The sequence below is a fragment of the Echinops telfairi genome, unplaced genomic scaffold, assembly GCF_000313985.2.
Source record: "Echinops telfairi isolate 266 unplaced genomic scaffold, ASM31398v2 ScPeMD7_443;HRSCAF=831, whole genome shotgun sequence".
Taxonomy (NCBI): Eukaryota; Metazoa; Chordata; class Mammalia; order Afrosoricida; family Tenrecidae; genus Echinops; species Echinops telfairi.
In genome coordinates this window covers 71,397,808-71,416,882 of record NW_022104341.1, presented here as the reverse complement: position 1 = coordinate 71,416,882, position 19,075 = coordinate 71,397,808, and positions in this window count along the sequence as shown.

The following is a 19,075-nucleotide window of genomic DNA, read 5'->3' as shown; positions in this document are numbered from 1 at the left end:
CACAGATGGGCATCATCGAGGAATCTTTGGGGCCTTGAAGCAGGCATTGGACTCCTAGAAAAGGGGCATGAACGAAGCTCTTTTTGCTGGTGTCTCCCTCCGAAACCCCCGGCCTCTGTATAGATTGGGTTTGAGTTTTGAACAATGAAGGGTGATATTGCTTCTAGGGACCCTATTGGTTCTCATTAGGCTCCATAGAGGGTATGCAAATCAGTTGTCTTCCCAAAGTTCTGGCGCCTCAGAGACTTCCCTGAGAGTGTCTCCAGTCCAGCCTTCACCCCCAGTGTCTGACACCCTAACTCAGCGTACCGGTGCGTTTGACATCAGTTCTCCTGGGCAACTGGATCTTTACTGGCCGCACATCTGATAACTCTCAAGAACACTGTTTACTCCTTGAAAAATCTGGAATGAATTAGGCGGAATAAATTGGCTCTCAAGTCGGCTGTTTCAAATGGCAGCAAAGAAAAAGCACATGCTACCCCCACCCTTTCTTGTTTCCTTTATAGAAAGGGAAATGAAAACGCACCCAGATCCACACGAAAATTAGACTTGATCAAATCATGCTTCACTTCTCCAGCAAGGGGAAACCTTTGATCAGAAGATCTAGGTGTCTCGGAGCATGTTAGGATAGCAAGAAGCCTGGGGAGTCCATTTTTATGCCTGTCTGCAAACAGCGCAGCACGAATCCAAGTTGAACTAGGGTGTCCACAGCGCCTACCTGTAGCTCCGTTGCTACGGGCTACTGCTGCAGTGAGAAAGCACAACAGCGCTTTGCCCTTCTTCATCCGTCACTGATCTTACCGTTCCCCGTCTATGGCCAGGCATTCATCAAAAGAAAACCTCATAAGGGCTTTGAAATATCACTCAGAAAGAAATTAGAAGCCTTTCCTCTATAAGGAGACCTAATCTGGGCATCCTTAATGATCATTATACCGGATATATGCATTATTTTAACTTCTCAATCGCGGTTTACAGATAGTAAGAATGACAGCTAATGTTCTTGAGCATTCTGATGAGTTCTTGGCACATTTTGCATTCTTAATGTGTAGAAATCACTCTACATTCTAACTAAGGTGACCAGACGTCCCACTTTTGGCTGGACAGTCCTGATTTTTAACAAATTTCCCCGCATCCCGCGGCATTTGTAATAAGTCCCGATTTTTGGAAAGAATGCATGACAAGCTAGGGTATACGGTTTTCGGCTGCCATGTGGCTATTTCGCCAGGATATAAGTTTTATCAATGGTGTCCCACTTTTGTCCCGCTTTACCAATGTTAAAATCTGGTCACCTTAACTCTAACGGACTTTATACTCTAACTTACAGATGATAAAACTGAGTCTTACAGAATTTATACAACTTTCCTAAGCTGGCACAGAAAAGATAGGAACCAGATTTCAATGTTAATTCTGGGATTGTGATGCCCAGACTCTTAACGGTTATAAGATACTGGCTCTGATGGTCGCGGAGCTGTGCTCTCGGATTCCGCTTGATGTACGGACATGGTAGCCCAGCTGCTGGGGGTACTGTTGACAGTTCTCAGCTGACAGCCCCTTTGGGGATCATCACAGCTCAGAGTCACATACACCTTTTTTCAGGCTAGTGGGCAGGCTTGGACCCACGATCCTTTGACAGCCCTGATCAAACGCATTAGCTGGATCATATTTTCATATTGCTGAGTGTATGACCAGGACCTTAGTCCTTGGCGTGGGATGTTTATAGAACCTGAAAAGTACTACCGAGTCTTTTGCTTCCTTCTTTACGGTAGGAAATGCAAGCTTTGGGAATTTGTCTTTTCCTTGGAAGGGATATTCTTGACCTCTCTGGAACATACATGTCCACTGGGTCTGCCATGTGTTAGCTACTTCTTCATCAATTTGCTCAGCCAGCATGGGGATGCGCTATAGTTTCTGATTTATTATGTTGACCAGACGAGGGGAGCATTTTGAGAGGCTTCCTTATAGAAACTAGGGGACTGACCAGCAGGTGAGCCTGTGAGGCCAGTGGACTGATTGCTCTCCAACCTTTGGTCAGGATTCTACTTACCAGGACATGCTATGCCCCACTCCAGTAGGGGATCCATAATAATTTTCCACCTCTCTCAGTGTTCCCCTTTCCTGAGTCAATTGACTAAGTGGCGTCAGGACTATGTAAATCAACGGAGGTATAAACATGCTGTGACGTGGTTGGATCTTTCTTACTGTGGCTTGAGACACATCATCAGTCAACAAGCTGAGTCTGAAAACTGGTTTACCTATGGGACTTGGGAAATTAATTGTTGAATTTTATGGGGATAACATTCTTTATTCTGTTGCAGCTTCATTCTTGCTTTCCTTGGATTGCATGGCTGTCCATCTGTCCTCCCACCTAGAGAAATGATGTTCCATGAACAATCTCTACAAGTCTCAGTGACTCAAGCTCCCTTGGCTGCCCCCCCACCTTGCCAGTCATTATAACAATATCACCTAGGATTCTGGAAGCTTAGAATGAAAATTATGCTTTTGTTTATTAAGTTGTGGTTTGGGTGAAAGTGTACAGAGTCATTTAGTTTTCCACTTAAAAATTTACACGTTTTATTTTGTGATATTAGTTGTAATTCCTTCTGTGCTGCTTTAATTAAAGTTCCCTTTATTCCCTCTCTGGAGTGCTAGTGGCATAGTGTTTATGTGTTGGACTGATAACTGCAAGGTCAGTAGTTCAAAACTACCAGCTGCTCCTTGGCAGAAAGACCAGGTTGTCTGTTCCTGTAAAGAGGTAGAGTCCTGGAAACTCACAGGGAGAAGTACTACCTGTCTTTAGAATTGTGAGTCAGCATAGACTGAATTTCAGCGAGTTTGCTTTTTTTTTTTAATATTACCTCGCTGAGTTCTATTATTCACTGCAACGGCTACAGAGAACTGTACTCCCAGTGAGAATTCTCAGGTTTGAGGTGCTTATCAGGACATGTTACAAAGTTCTCTCCGGTCTGCTAATAAATGCCCAAGGGGGCATACCACTCTACTGTAAGCCTCAACCCGAAGGCATTCAGCCTGAGCTGTATGGGTCAGCAATCCCAACTTCCCTAATTAGTGCCAAGAGGCACCCCACTCCGTTGAACCTCAGCCCCAGGGTACTCAGCTTTACTGCTGTGGGTCAGCAAGGCCAATGTCCTGAATGACGTGTACAGGCATGTGACTTCGGTAAACCTCTGCCCAAAGGCATTCAGGTCCACTTCTGTGGGTCACTAAGCCTAACTTCCCCAATAAAATGCCCAGTGGTACTTGATACTGCAAGCCAGCCTCCTGCCCCAAAGCAGCTTTACTTGTTTACTTGCTCTGAGAGTTGGGGACGTCATCATCTGATGCTGGAAGTTCACTGCGCAGGAATCTCTTGTCCAGAGCACATGTTCCACTCCTGACTCTGGTTGGTAATGGTAATGACCTCCATGTACAATGAACCTTCTAGATCCAGAAGACAGCTGTGACATCAGAGAGGCAGCCCGAGCATGGAACAGAGTGATAGACCTCACAACTCGTGGAGCAAGTGAAGCTGAGCGCTTTGGGGCTGGAGGCTGGCTGGTGGAGGTGGTGCCTTTAGGCACTGAATTCAGGAAGTTGGGCTTGCTGACCCATGGAAGCCAAGTCGAGGTCCTTGGGGCTGAGACTTCCAGGAGTGGGGTGCTTCTGGGCACTTCATTAGGGGAGCTCGATTGGAATGCCTTCAAGTTGAACTTTACAGTGAGTGGTGTAAACAACCACCCTTGAGCATTTCTTACCTGCAGGACAACTTGTTGACTTCCTTAATGAGTTTTTTCTGTGAGTTCTCTGTAAACCTTGTAATTGATATGAAAACTCAGAGAGGTAATATAAATAAAAAAGCCAAACTTCTCGCTATCAAGTCGATGCTGACATAACCCTACAGAACAGGGTCCAACTGTCCCTGTGGATTTCTGAGCCTGTAACTCTTTATGGGAGCAGAAAGACTAATCTTTCTCCCAGAGAGGTAATATTAAAATAGCACAATTGGTGACAAGGATGGATGTGTGGCAATTACGCAATCTCCTGTCAACTTGCAAAGGGGTGGAGTCTAGCCTGTCAATCAGGTCACAGCTTGATAACCTCATCTGGAGGCGCAAAGGGGGAAAATATCTCACTGGAGGCCAGATACACGCTCTCTTTGTTTCGACTCCCTGTGAGACATTCCTATTGACAAGCCACGTGGAGCTATGCTGATAGAGCCAGAGCCCTGGAGCCTCAAATATTTGTTAGCAGGCAAATGTTGCCCTTTTGGTCTCATCCCCTGTGGAGACTCATGCCAGCTCTGAGAGGTTTCTACCACCACTGGATCCATAAGACTTCCCATCAACTGACCTGTGATCTTCCTGCATTTGGTGTCATTGCTTGGCAGGGAAAGTTTGAAGAGGAATTTATGACTAGTATTAACATATGGGGTATGTGTTAGTCTGGGTACTTTACAGAAACAAATCCACAGAAACTCATAGTATAAGAGAGAGTTTTATATAAAGGGTAAGTGCACATGAAGAAAGTATCCCAACCCAGTGCTGCCCAAGTCCACAAGTCCAACATTAACCCATATGGCCAACACCAACCCACAAAGTCCTCCTCCATCTCACAAAACAGACGCAATGATGCCGACTGCAGGAGGAAAGCCGAGTCAGTGAACGTGTAAGCATCTCATTGCTGGCAGGGGTCTCCACACGGCTGCTTCAGCACCCAGGGCTGCATCGGGTTGGTCCATGTGGCTTCTTGGGGATGTCTTGCAGGAAGTGAGCCTTGCCAGATAAAGCAGGGAACTGCTAAGGCAGCTGCACCCTGGTCCAGCCATCAGAAAACAAGAGACCCGAGAACTAGAAAGGCGAGTCTCACTGAGCCATTTATTCCTCCGCACTTCAATTAACCCCACATGTGTTTATAGGCCAGGTTGGCACAATAAACTAACTACCTCAGGGTAATTTTAGACTTGTAGCGTTGATCTGGACTGGGATGGGATGTTTTCTTAATGTAAAATGGCTCTTTGATATAAGGTATTCTCATATATACATATGAGTGTCCCTGAATTTGTCTCTCTAGTCAACCCAGACTAGCACAGGCTATGTCTAGATTCAGCCCATCTCTGCACCTTCAGTGTAACAGCACTCTTTACACATCCTCCCTGGGTTCCCTGTATCCATTCATCTTTCTTTCCTCCTCCTTCCTGCTAGCAGAGCTTTGTTTGGGGGCAAATGTTGCCCTTTTGGTCTCATCTGGCTGAACATTCGAAGAAATACATCCTAATTGCTATCCTCCTCACAGGCTTTTGGCTGAAAGGTAATTCCTGGGGTGTCTTCAATTTCAAGTTTGCAGGGTGTCTAAAGGCCATAGTCTCATGAGTTCCACTAGCCTCTATAGAACAAAAAGTCTCATCTTAGTGATGATTTTTCTATTTTGTTCTCCATTTCATGTATGGCCTCCTGTGGTCCCAGTCAAATTGGTTGATAGTAGTATCCAAGCACCCTCTAGTTCTTTGTGCCTCCTGGTAGCGTGTGGTGTGTGTGGTCCACTAGTCTTCAGACTAATGGTTTTCTTTTGATGTTGATTTTCTTCACTCTTCTTCCTGCTGGAGAAGCTAGTAGTTGCATTTGAGATGGCCGCTCACTAGCTTGTAATAGCTACTCATCAAAGCACTATGTAGAACATTGTTTTTGTGATTGATGCTATGCTCATTGACCTAAATGTTCTCAAGCACCTATTCCTAAGCCTCCAAGTCTTAAGATGATGGCTAAGAAACGTTCATAACTTTACGCCATATATGTTTTACTATATGCATGGATATATTTGCAACACATGTAGAAATGTTGAAATGTAGTCTGCAAATGCTCACCACCTGATCTCTACTACTTTGTTGTAGGAGGAAGTAGAATCATCTTGCTGAGATCAATGATTCCACCTCTTTGATATGTGTCCAACTTCTGTGCTAAATCTTCTGATATTCAAGTGAGAGAAGAAAGAGTTCTCTGTTCTCTAGGTCTCAGAGTTGAAGAGCAGCATGGATTGGATAGATTTCCTTTTGTTTTAAACTGTACCTAAGAGATGGGAATCATGCTTGTCCTTTCATTAAGACTGCTGGGTATGATCCTCATTTTCATCTGGGTTAGCTGATAGACAGGAGGCAGGTAGAAGCCCTGATCAGATAGAGGGTAAAAAGGCACTCAAGTAAAGTAGAGGGGCAGAGGAAGACCATAGTCAAGATGGATTGACACGGTGGCTGCAAGAATAGGCTCAAACAACATCTGTGAGATTGGGGCAGGATTGGGTATATGTAAGGATGCTATGAAACAGGACCAACAGGCATTCATGAAGGAGTCCTGGGAACACAGTGGTTAAAGTACTTGGCTGCTAATGGAAAGGTAGGTGGTTCAAACACATCAGTTGCTCCACAGAAGAAAGATGGTGGCAGTCTGCTTCCATAAAAATTTCAGTTTTTGAAAGCACATGCAGCAGCTCGACTCTGTTCTACGGTGTCTTGGAATTGACCTGATAGCAATGGCTACTGGTGCCGATTCAGGGGCTACATCTTCCCAAGACAGAGTAATGACAGATCTTTCATACACACACAAATACAAACACATGCAAATATGTATAAATGTATACACTAAAGATGTTCAAAAGCCCAAATTTTAAAATTAAAATAAAATTACTTTATAGCTATAATTCTGTTGTAGTAGAAAGAGCAGTGAAAGGAAGTCCTGTTTTGTTGTGATCTTTTCTTGGGTAGCCCTACATCTCATTGGGTGATATCTTTAGGTACAAGTCAAAAACTTATCACACAATTATTTAATATTTGTTATTCCACTTACCTTCAAACTCCCTAAGGTAATGTCTATCTTGTTCACCACTTTACCACCCTGCCTAAAGCAGTGCATGGTGCCTAGCCTGGTAGAATGTCTGACCTTAATTATTAATTCATTGATTCAGTAATTAATTCATCTATTATTCAGTTAACATTGGATGAATAGCAAATCAAAGTTAGATTCCTAGGCATTCATTGTTTAGAAGTTATTTTCTCAGTCATAAGTAGAGGCTAATCTTTCAGCCCATTGCATGAAAGATACTCAGTAGGTCTCTTTAACTCAGAGAATCAAAAGAGGAAAGAGTACATCAAATGTGATGTAATGTGAGCAAGTGGGTATCCAACCCATCTCAAGCCTGACAGCCTTTTAATAAGATAGACATATCTACTTCTGTTGGCTCCTACCCATTCCATCCTTTATCATATATAGAATCTCAAGATCAGCTTACCTAGTATTCTCCTTGTATGTCAGTAGAAACAAGCTAATTTGGCTGAATTGGTTTCAGCTAATTCAATTAACCCCTAAGTCATGAACCTTGTATTATCAGAAACCTTTCAGTTCTCGGTCTTGTCACCTAATTGTACCTTCTTGGTGATGCTAGGAGGTAAGAGATAAGATGGTATGTGTGGAAAGATCTGTGAACCATAAGACAGAGAATTTAAATTTTTTCTACAACTGGTTACTTTTGTCATCTTTGGCAACTCTCATGACATTCATCAAGTATGTGTATTTTGTTAGATTTAACACTAGAAAAATATTAATGAGCATTCTTTATCTGTATTTTTCCAGATACTAGACAAATAAAATCTCTTACCTTATAGAACTTATAGTCTATTTTAGAGTAGAGACAAATCAATGGTAGTAAATAGCCTTAAAAATAAGTCATTTTCTAAACAGAGTGATGTACTAAACTGACCAATGGAGGCTGTTTTGATGAGACGTCAAAGAATGGCTCTCTGAAGAGATGACACATTTGCAGAACTGAAAGAGAACTGGGAGTCATATGACGCGGATGTGACAAGCCTTCCAAGCAGATGAAGTGGATATTTAGAGCTAGTTATAAAACTACTGTGATGGCACAAGCGTAACTCTTCTTAAGGGTGACCACCGACGGTTCCCCCTTTGCAGGTGGTGCTCACGAAGTGTAGCGCAGTGAAGCCACTGACTCAAGGGTTGATGCTGAGCTTCTGGGGGAGCAGGAATACAGACCCCTCACTGCTTTCTCTTCAACAGAATGTCCTTGGCCATGGATACGCTTAAACACTTTAGTTCAGGTTCTCACGGCCCTTCCCCTAAATCATTTCAGGAGATTCCTAACTGGCCACACAACACCCATGTCCCCCTCCTCACCACGGCCTCACCTCTCCTTCCCAGTTCATTGTCCATGGCCACTGCTATGCTTCTAATACACAAGTCTAACCGTGCTGCCTCCTTGACTTAAAAACCTGCCAGTAGCCTGAGAAATAAAGCCCAAACTCACCAACACATTATTGAACCTATTCAGCCTTATCTCCTATGGCCATATTTCTTCGCTTCCTCTTTCTAGCTTCCGTAAACCAAATGCTGTGCCATTTTATGCGTCTATGACGTTTCATGTACTCGTGCACTGGCAAATTACAATAATCTCCCAAGTGCTCCCCCAAATGGCATTTACCCAGTAAAAAATACTAAAGCTCCCACTGGGGTCACTGTATACGGACTCACTGTAAGCCCTTATCTAGGTCGGCATAGTGCTTCTGCTCTCTTAGTTTCCACGTCTATTTTAGGGATTTATTTACTCGCCTTGCTAGATTGTGAGATCTTAAAGGGCAAAAATCACATTGCATTTCTTTTGGTATCCCCAGGGCTCCTGCAGTACATTTAGTAGTTGCTTAAAAATATTTTGAAACCAAAGGGGACAAAATAAATGAATAAAATTAAAATGAATGTTGAAATTTGTTTAGATTTTGTTTTCTTTATTAGTTCCAGGATAACTTAATTCTATTTTGAAAAATCATTTTTATGAGAATATTTTCCAAACATATAATTAATTCCAGAAAATTGCATAATGAATTCTTATGTACCAATTATCTTATATTCTGAGATCATATTTTTCATTATTGAGTCAGCATTTTATAATTTAGTCTTAGAAAATAGCAGAATGTTGCTATTGTAACCCCTTGTTTCTTCCTGAATTGGGTATGATCATTTCCACATTTTATATAAATACTACATAAAGCTATTTGTAATTATATATATAATGTAAAATTATAACATTATTTTGCATGCTTCCAAACTTAATCCAGATGGTATTGTATCATACATATTATTTAATCAAGTGCCTTGAACCTTTAATATTGATTGCTCCTTTTCAGTGACCAAAATTTTAAAAATTAACTGTGCTGGATTAAAACTTAAATAGAACTAAGTGCACACATTTCAAGGGAGCAGGCAGATGCATTTGATAAATGGACATATCGCTCTAAATATTATCATAATTCAGATAAGGAATAATCTTATCATGCCCCAAAGATCCTATAAATGTTTGACTTCTCATCTTTCTCCCAGTCCTGGGCCCAGACGTTCACTCACCTGCTTTCTGTCACTGTCGCTCTCGCTCCTCTTGCCAGCAAGTCGATGCTGACTCACACGAGTGCCTGTGGGCTTCAGAGACTGTCACTGTTTACAGGAGTAGAAAGTCCAGTCTTTCTCTACTGGAGATTCTGGCTGTGGTTTCAAACTGGCCACCATACAGATCGCAGTCCAATGCATAATCACCACATCACCAGGGCTCCACTTCTTTCACTATAGATCAATTTTCACTTTTTCAGACTTGTCTTTCAGTGGAATCCTACATGTCACCCTATTGTCTGGCTTCTTTCACTTAGCATCATGTAACTATTCTTTCTTCAACACTTTAGCTTTGATATCAAGCAAATACTAGCCTCATAAAATAAACTGACACGTGTTCTGGTCTTATTCTAAGCAATTTTGAAAGTATTAGTTTTATTTCTTCCTTAAATATTTCATAGAGCTCAGCAGGAAAGCTAACAGGGTGTAGATATTTCTTGGTGGCTCAGCTATTAAATTTACTGCACGAGAGCTTTTTTAAAAATTTCTTTTACAGGAGCTTTTTAAGGTGTTGAAAACCAAAAATATTATTGGGGACTCCGGTGTGCCTGACACCAGCCATAGTATTTTCAATGGCTTCATATGCACGTGAACGTTGGACATTGAATAAGGAAGACCAAAGAAGAATCAGTGACTTGAATGGTGCTGCCGGTGAAGGCTATGGAAAGTGCCGGGGACTGCCAAAGAACAAACAACCCTGTCTTGGAAGAAGTACAGCCAAAATATTCCTTAGAAGCAACGCTGGTGAGACGATCTCAAATACGTCGGACATGTTATCAGGAGAGACCAGACCCTGGAAAAGGACATCAGGTTTGCTAAGGAGAGAGGCAGAGAAAAATAGGAAGACCCTCCATAAGATGGGTTGACACCGTGGCTGACCATGTCAAAGTGTGTGATAGATAGGTTTGTTGTGCCAACATGGCCAATGAGCACATGTGAGATTGGTTGAAGGCAGAGAGATAAATAGCTTGGTGAGCCTCGTCTCTCTCTCTTGCTTTTTGATCGTCAGTCCAGTGTGCGGCTGCCTTGCTTGTTCTGTGCCTCCGTTTGCAAGCTACACTACCTGTGGGACGCCTAACCTGTGCACTGTGTCGCTGTGACTTGAGGTTCCCTCAGGTCTTGCTTCACCACACTACTAGAAGGTACATTTCTTGAGCCGGGGACTGTCAGACCCTGTCATCTGGTTGACTGTTAGTGACCTGCCTTGCTGTTTGCTGCCTGTGCCCGAATGGCCTGAATTGCTCTACAGAGGACTAACCTGTAGCCCTCAAGACTTGAAGGACTGCCAGTGTCTCACAACTGTCTCACCGGAGCGAGTTGCACTGAGCCATTTGTACTGCTTTATAGATTAGTTAACTGCTTATTTCGTTTGCATCTATCTATCTGTATAAATATATGCAAAATTAGGAGTGTCCTGGTTTTGTTTCTCTAGAGAACCCTGTCTAACACAAAGTGTTTATTCTACATTTATTGGGACGGTTCTCTAATTTTCTTTTCAAGATATATTAATGCAATATTGCAAAAGGTTTTGTAGTGACGAACCATTTCTGGTTCCCACGCAAACATTACTGAATGTTCTCTTTACCCTGTCCCACCCTTTTTAGACTAAGCTGATAGCTGCATGTTATGGTTTTATTTCGTAACTTTGCATCTGGACCTGTTTTTACTTTACGCAGGCACACTTTTGATTGCTATATAATTTTTAACAGCTATTAGTTTATTTAGATTTCTGTTTTTTTCTTTAGTCAATTTTGGTCATTTATCACTTTCCTAAAACATATCTATTTCAACTGAGTTTGCAGATACATTCACATAGTTATTCTTTTAAATCATTTCATTCTTCTGCTAGATTATGTTTGCCAGTGGTAGTCGGGTATTTGTACAGGGACTGGAGGCTCCACATCTTTGTTTCTTGCGAGGAGTCTTCGGCGGACTTGAGCACCGCCCTTCCTGCAGAGCACCACAGTCAAACCCAGTGAAATCTACGCACAGATCCCAAGACAACTCCTACCCTAGGGAAACATCACTAACCTAGCAGTGTGGAAGTGTGAATATTAAGGTCTCCTTTCGACAGATAAATGATTTGAAGCCTGGGGAGTTTAAGAAAGCTGCCAAAGCTTAATAATTATTCAGTGTAGATACAGGTTTTCAAACTCCAGATTCACCACTGGGTCTTTCTCAGTAGTGGTCTGACAATGACCTGTGCATCAGTCACCCAAGGTGCTGGAGAAAAAGTCTCAATCAGAGCCACATGTCAGATAGACTGAATCCAAACCACTGGATCTTGGGCCCTGGGAATCTCCACTGTAAACCAATTCCATAGATGATGCTCACTCACTATTTTGAGAACCGTTGTGCCTCTGGTGACTTTCCTATGAAGTCATTCAACCAAGTAGAGTACTTAACAAGTCATTTCCTACTGAACTTCCATCCCTGGTGGCTGACGTTCCTGGCTCAGGAAATTATAAGCAAAATTCTCATGCACTTACACCACTGAAGAGAAAAAGAAGAAGAAGAAAAACAAGCTCCGCCGACATCGATGTAAGCAATCAAAGCAGGGACCTTCTGCAACTGGCTGCTCGCCCCACATGCACACATGGCACCGGGAACGGAGTTTCACAAACTTGGGCTGTGGAAACATTAGCAAAGGAAATGAGGTAAGAAGTGGATATAAAGATGGGACTTGCGCAGAGTCCCACATTACAATGAGAAATATTATACCGGGGTTCCAATGAAGAGAGCCTTCAACATCTTTATAAGCTCTTTATCAGCTAAGAGATTTTTCTCTTTTATCTGTGGATTGGTCTCTCTTTTGCATGTTTTCCCCCTTGGATCTGGATTCTTGGAAGTTCCTGTATGCTGATTTTCCTGGAAAAAGATGAAAGAAGGGCACCCTCTCGTCCTTATTCTTTACTTCCTCTCACAAGTCGGCGGTTTCTGTACGCCTTCCTTCAGTCAATGGTATACTATCGCTTTCACCCAGGAATCCAGGAAACATTTGTTGAAGATCAGACTCTGGGATGAGTGCTCCAGGCTGACCTTTGAAGATAGTGGAGTTTAATGAAAGGAAATAATAAATACTTACAACCAAAAGTTGAAAATGCTCAAATAAATAGCCGTGTCTTGCTGACTGAGAGAATATGAGATAATTAAGAAAGAACCCCCGGGAAGGGAAGAGACTGAGAATACTAAGCTACCTGGATAAGAATTTTGCCTCTGCCATTGACTAGCTAGTGCCCTTAATTCCTTTGTGCCTCAGTTTCCTTTTCGGTAAATAGAAACCATGGCAGTATCTACCTCATAGGGTTATTTGTGAGGCTTAATGAGTAATCCCAGTGTGTGGTTATGCAAGTATATGCATGCTAATAGCTACTGTTATTATTATTATGAAAGAACTCAAGGACAAGATAATATATCTTTTCCAAGAACCACAGGTTCAAGTAATGGCAAGATATTTTGTGTAATTGGTGTGCATGGCATATGTAGGAGTGTTGTGCTTATGTGGGTGCTCATGAAGTAGCCTTGGGTGTGTGTGTGGGGGGGAGACAAGGACTTGCACCTGTGGGACATGATTAAGAAGCTTGGGTGTGGCCAGATGGAAAAGGTCCATGTACAACACCTTGAGAGGTAGTCGTATCTCACAGTGGATCAGAGCATTCACTCTAAGCACTTGGCCTTGGTGTGAATCTCAACTCTCCCACTTACTGTATGGTCTTGGGAAATGACTAGTTTCTCTGGGTTTTTTCATCTGTACAAAGCCAAAGTATACCCCTCATTGGGTGGGGAGGAGTAAGAGAATGAATTTGTATAAAACACTAAGAACTCTGCATTCTTGATTTATGTAAATTGTTATTGAAAGAGTTTGCCTCTTATGATTATTATTATATTAGTTTGCACCTTATAATACAGGCACAACAAAATCTACAAAGCTATTCAAGCCAAGGGATATTATGATTAGATTTTTTAGGATTTAAGGAAACTTCAAGAACCCATTCTTCACGAGGAACCCCTTTAATGAATGGGTCCTCATGAAGACAATGACAGAATGTACATTCATCATCTTAACACGGTTATCTCAGCATAGGATTTTGATGTCATAACGCCAGTCAGTTGGAACTGTACAGATAGAGGTGCTGAACTGGGGAAGACCACACACTTTGTGCATTTCAGCACCCAGGCTGTCACCCATGAAGGGCCTAGCAAGATCCAAAACTCTGTGGCTTGTTAGGGTACAGAGATAAGACAGACAGACAGACACACACACACACACACACACACACACACACCACCAGCAGCAGCAGCAGCAGAACAGCAGAGTTAAGCCACAGTTTGATTAAAGCATAGAGTCACGTCAAAATAAATGAAGCAGGTCCCCATGTCGAGTTGAGCAGGGACATTGTCTAGGGGACTAGTTCTGGGTTTTAAATAGCACTATCAAAGGGGGAGGGGGCTTCCACTCTGCAGATGATCAAGCAACTTTCTCATTAGTTGCTCAGTTCATCTTTGGTCTCATATCTTGTTTCTTTCAAATTTATCTGGGCTCTGGCTCTGGGCCAGCAGGTCTCAGAATTATCTTCATGTACAGTCCTGTATCAGGATTTTCAATAAGGTCTGGCTTCAAGGTTAAGGTGTTTACCAATCCAGTGCTCTTAGACTCCTTTGTTCATAACTTGTTTCACAGGGGCCTTTGTTCCTTCTCTTCAAAGCCCCTGTTCTGTTCCTTTAAACCTCTACTGGCTGAAGCACACTGAGGGTCAGAGTCAATTCTAGGAAACACTCTTGGTGAGGGCAGATATTTCCACCCTGTTGTTCTGAGGAGATCACTTAAGATGGTTAGGAGGTTAGAAATCATCTCATAGGCAAGGCAGTGAGAATAGAAGGAGGTATTTAACTGAAGACAAATGATTGTTGGTGTAGAATAGTGGCACGAATATGATGATTGCTCTAAATAATTGATGGGATTTCAAATAGAAGGAAGTGACTGATTTTGTGTCATCCTAGGAGACAGAAATTGAACCAATAAGTGAAAACTACGAAGATGAGGATTTCAACCAAGTTCTTAAAAGGATTCCCTAACAACAACATTTTCAATGAAACAGATAAAAATCTCTGTCTTTGAGTGTTTATATTGCAGAGTGAAGGTGGGGGAAAGGCAATAAACAATAATGAAGTAAACTGAGTCACTAGGTAAAATATATCAGATGTTGATAAAATACTATGAAGAATTATAAACCAGAAAAGGAAATAGGAAGTGCTGGGGCTAAGATAAGGTGAGAGAGCGACATTTTCACTTGACTCTCAGGGGTCTTCAATAAGGGGGGGAAGTTGAATAAAAAGCTAGAAAAAGTGGGATCAGAAGTCATGTACATATTTGAGGACGGGAAAACATTTTGAGAAGAGGAAGAAATAAGTGCAAAGGTCCTGGGGTAAGCTTGCCTTCATGCATGATTAAGACTAGCAAGGGGATCACTGAGGCTGAAGAGAAGCAAACAGGGAGCAGATGCGTAGACTGAATGGACTACAGGGGCCTGACAGTGTGGACTCTTGTGGAGTTGTATGTGGGTGCTGATGGGGTTGACTTTGACTTAGAGACAAAGGTCAGCTACTGGAGTGTTTTGTAAGGATAAGACTTACACTTTTAAAGGTTCATTCTGGCAGCCATGAGGAGAACTTGACTGAAGCTATATTCTGGATATGTATATCCAAGCACTTACAGATGTTCTCCAGCCGCCAGGCTCCACACCAGAAGCATCCCTCCATTTTATAGGGTGGCTTGGTGTATGTGTGTGTGTATGTTAAACAGATTTATTGAGCTATAATTGAAATGAAATAGGCTGCATCTCTTTAAAGTATGGAATTTGATATGCTTTGACATGTGTATATCTTAGTGAAACCCTGACCCCATTTGAGATAGTGAAATATCCACACACCCCACCAAACCACACACACACACACACACACACACACACACACACACACACACACACGGAATGTTTTATTTTACTTTCTGGCATCACCATGTTTCTGGTTTCATAGCAGGGTTGAGTGGGTGGTGCATGGAAAAAGAGGCAATGGCCATTTGTTCTATAATCTTGGCAAGAATCTTGACACTTCCATATGACTGTTACAGTGGGATTTTTCTTTCCTTTGCTTACGTTAGGAATACCTAGATAGGTTTTTAGAGAACCAATTTCAATGCTTCCAAATATTTCATTGAATTTGAAAGTTGTGGTCTGCAGCTCTGAGCAGAAAGGGAGAGCGATGTGTTTTATATGGCCAATATTATTGCCAGGATGGCTTGGTAGACTCACCTCTGCCCTGTGTTGCTATTTTCGTCCTGTTACAGGGAGAGCAAGATATCTGGATTGGAATCGCCTGTGTTTTAGACAGACAAATATAAACCAATTAAGATGGATGACAAGATGTGACAGAGGAAGAATTTTTTTTTCTATAGAAGAATCAAGACATTCTAGCTTCAGCATCATTACCCTTTGTTATGATCCCCCCTCCCCTTTAAGTTCATTAAGAAATGCGGGTGATTCTTTTTCACTTCTTTAATTCTACCTTTTGTTCTCCCCTCATCCGCACCCCATCCCTGATGGACAAAATGTCCTCTTCCTAGGTGAAGGGACATTCTCCAATACCTTCATGATGCAGCTTGTCAGTGTTATCCACAACACCTTGGGGTTTCCGTCCCCCTAATGTGCTGCCCCTCCACACTCGTTCATCCCCCAGTCAGATAATGGCTCTTTCCCTTCCTCTCCACTGATGTCTATAATACCCATGATTTACATTATTAACCGAACACCTAAGATATCCTCTGAAATCTAAATCCATCTGCCCCTACATAGGTTCACTTGAAAACATGTTGTTCAATAATTATTTACTGAATATCTATTTTTTTCAGTCGAGGTTCTGACAGGAAACAGACGAAGTATGCAACTTGAGTAACTTGGAAAGGATGTACTATAGGTACTGTGTGTGAAAATAGAGTGAGCGTAGACAACCCAGAGATTTATTGTAGCACCCTAAAGATAGCAGCAATCCAGGACTATCCCTAGGCCTGAAGGCGACAGGGACATTAATTCTTAGAACCTTCGAGAGAGAATGAAAATAAGAACGATAGACTTGGTAGGGGTCCTGGCTTCTGATCAAGAAATACAGTGAACTACAGCATTGTGGGTAGAAAGAAGTCTGCCTTCACACACACACACACACACACACACACACACACGCTCGTGTTGCCATCGAGTTGGCTGACTCATGGAAACGCCATGTGTGTTAGAGTAGAAGGTGCTACACAGGGTTTCAACCGCGACTTTTTCCGATGATGGCTAGGGCTTTTGTCTGAGGTACCTTTGGATGGACCCAAACTTTCAGCCCTTTAGCGAGCAACTGAGCACAAAGACTGTTTGCAACCCATTGCATCTAATTATGCAATCATCACCAATTTATCCACTCTTCCTGATGATACACTGACACCTTGTTCTTCTAGTCAGGTCTAGTTCCGTCAATTCGCAATCTCTGACGCTATGTAAACTGAAGCCAAATGCCACTTGTCCCTGCACCATCATCATGATTGTCCTTAGGTTTGTGCCTATTGGTTCAGCCACTGGGTCAATTTGTATTGTTTACCGTCTTCCTCTTTTTCAATGTCCCTCTACATTTCCAAGCATGACGTCTTTTTCCAGGGACTGGACTCTCCTGACAACCTACCCAACGTGCTTGGGACAAAGTCTCGCCATCCTTAACTGTAAGAAGCATCCCGGTCATGTGTCGTCCAAGGTGAAAGTGTCGGTTCTTTTGGAAGGCCACGGTACTGTCAATATTTTCACCAGCACCATCATTCAAACGCATAGATTCCTTTCCGGTCTTCTCCGTTCAGTGTCCAGCTCTCACAGGCCCAGGTGATTAAGAAGCCTATGACAGGGGGCAGCGGCAGCAAAGTAACAGGCCTGCTCGTCTCACTTTAGAGAGACCGTTTGCAGCGACCCTCACAGTTGCTATGTTTAAACCCTTTGATGCAGCAATTAAGTCAGTCCTCCTCATTGAGCGTCTTCCTCTTCACTGAGCCTCTGCTTTACCAAGGGTGACGTGGTTTCCAAGGGATTGTCTTCCTGCTAACTTGTCCAAAGTAACTGAGGTCAAGACTCACTATTCTTGCTTCTAAAGAGAACGGGGAGTGTGCTGCCTTCAAGAAACAGACAGATAAGTTTGTTCTCCATGAAGTCTGGAGGACTTTCGATATGCTTCAATGCAAATTCTTTTGCATTGTGATTCTTCAAATCATAATGCAATGCATCAGATCTTTTGCAGGCTTCCTTATTCATTGTTCAACTGGGGCATGCCTATGAGGCATAAAATAAAAGATCATCACTTTGGCCAGTCTTACGTTAGTCTTCAAAGTGACATTTTCTCTCTTTAACAAATGTACAAATGTGCTTGACACCATGGATGGATGGATGGATTGTGATAAGAGTTGCACGAGTCCCCAATAAAATGATTTAAGAAAAAGAAAGAAAAAAAAATACTTTAAAGAGGTCTTGTACAGAATATTTGTCCAATTCTGTATGTATTTTGATTTCCTGGCTGGTGCTCCCATGGCATTGATTGTAGATCCAAGTAAAAGGATCTCCTGGAAGATGTCAACCTTTTCTTTTCTTTTCTTTTCTTTTGTTTAAACCACGATGGTGACTATTGGTCCAGTGGTGAGGATTTTTGCTTGTTTGTTTTACAATGACTTGTAATCCAAGCCTTTGGTTTTCATCAGTATGCACCATTAAATAAAAAATATTCTGGTCACAGTTTTTCAGGTGCTGCTCTTGTACTCACCATGCCATCTCCCACGGATGCACGTAGGCACCGAGCATGCTTACTGCTGCCCCTCCCGTTCAAACACATGCAGGATAAAGATGGTGATGATCTTAGAGGAAATTCTGCTATGAAATTTGACATAGTGCCTAGATTTAGACTCCCCAGAGGACTTTGCTGTCATACAAAATCAGAGATATTTAGGCAATCAGTCATCGGATTGCCGAGCAGAGAAATGAGAAAAGAGAACGTGTACTTCTTGATCATAGCCTCTCCGTGGGGCGCTTTTCCTTATTAGGGGTATTCACTGCCTCTTAGCACCAGCTATGTAAATAGAAACCCTAGAAACAAGCTGGGGCGATTGTTGGCTGTAGGCTAAGGGACCCTCGCAGAAACCCACAAGGGCAATCCAACCAAATGAACGCTTCCTTTCTACAGAACGATTTGGAAGTGATACCAAAACAGCAATGCTTTGGGAGGCTTATGTAGAGACGTTCTACCTTGTCCCTATTTCATCAGCTAGGATGCTTGACAAGTTTGACTCACTGACTCCATGTTCCCCTCCCAGGACAAAGAATAGCATTTGCACGTGCCTTTTGTAACCACGAAGTTATGAACAGCTGTTCTGTTCTTGCCCCGTTGGCTGGACTCAGCTGCATGCCCATAGTTCTCTCTAGAGAAGGCTAGGGAACGAGCTGAGTGCAGAGAACTGAGGCTGTAAAAACTGGCAGGACTCATGTCTCCGAGTCCACTGTACTCTAAAGTAGAAGTTTTGTGGCAAGATAAGGAGGGTCCTTCCCTGGAATAAGACTGTCAAGTCTCAAATT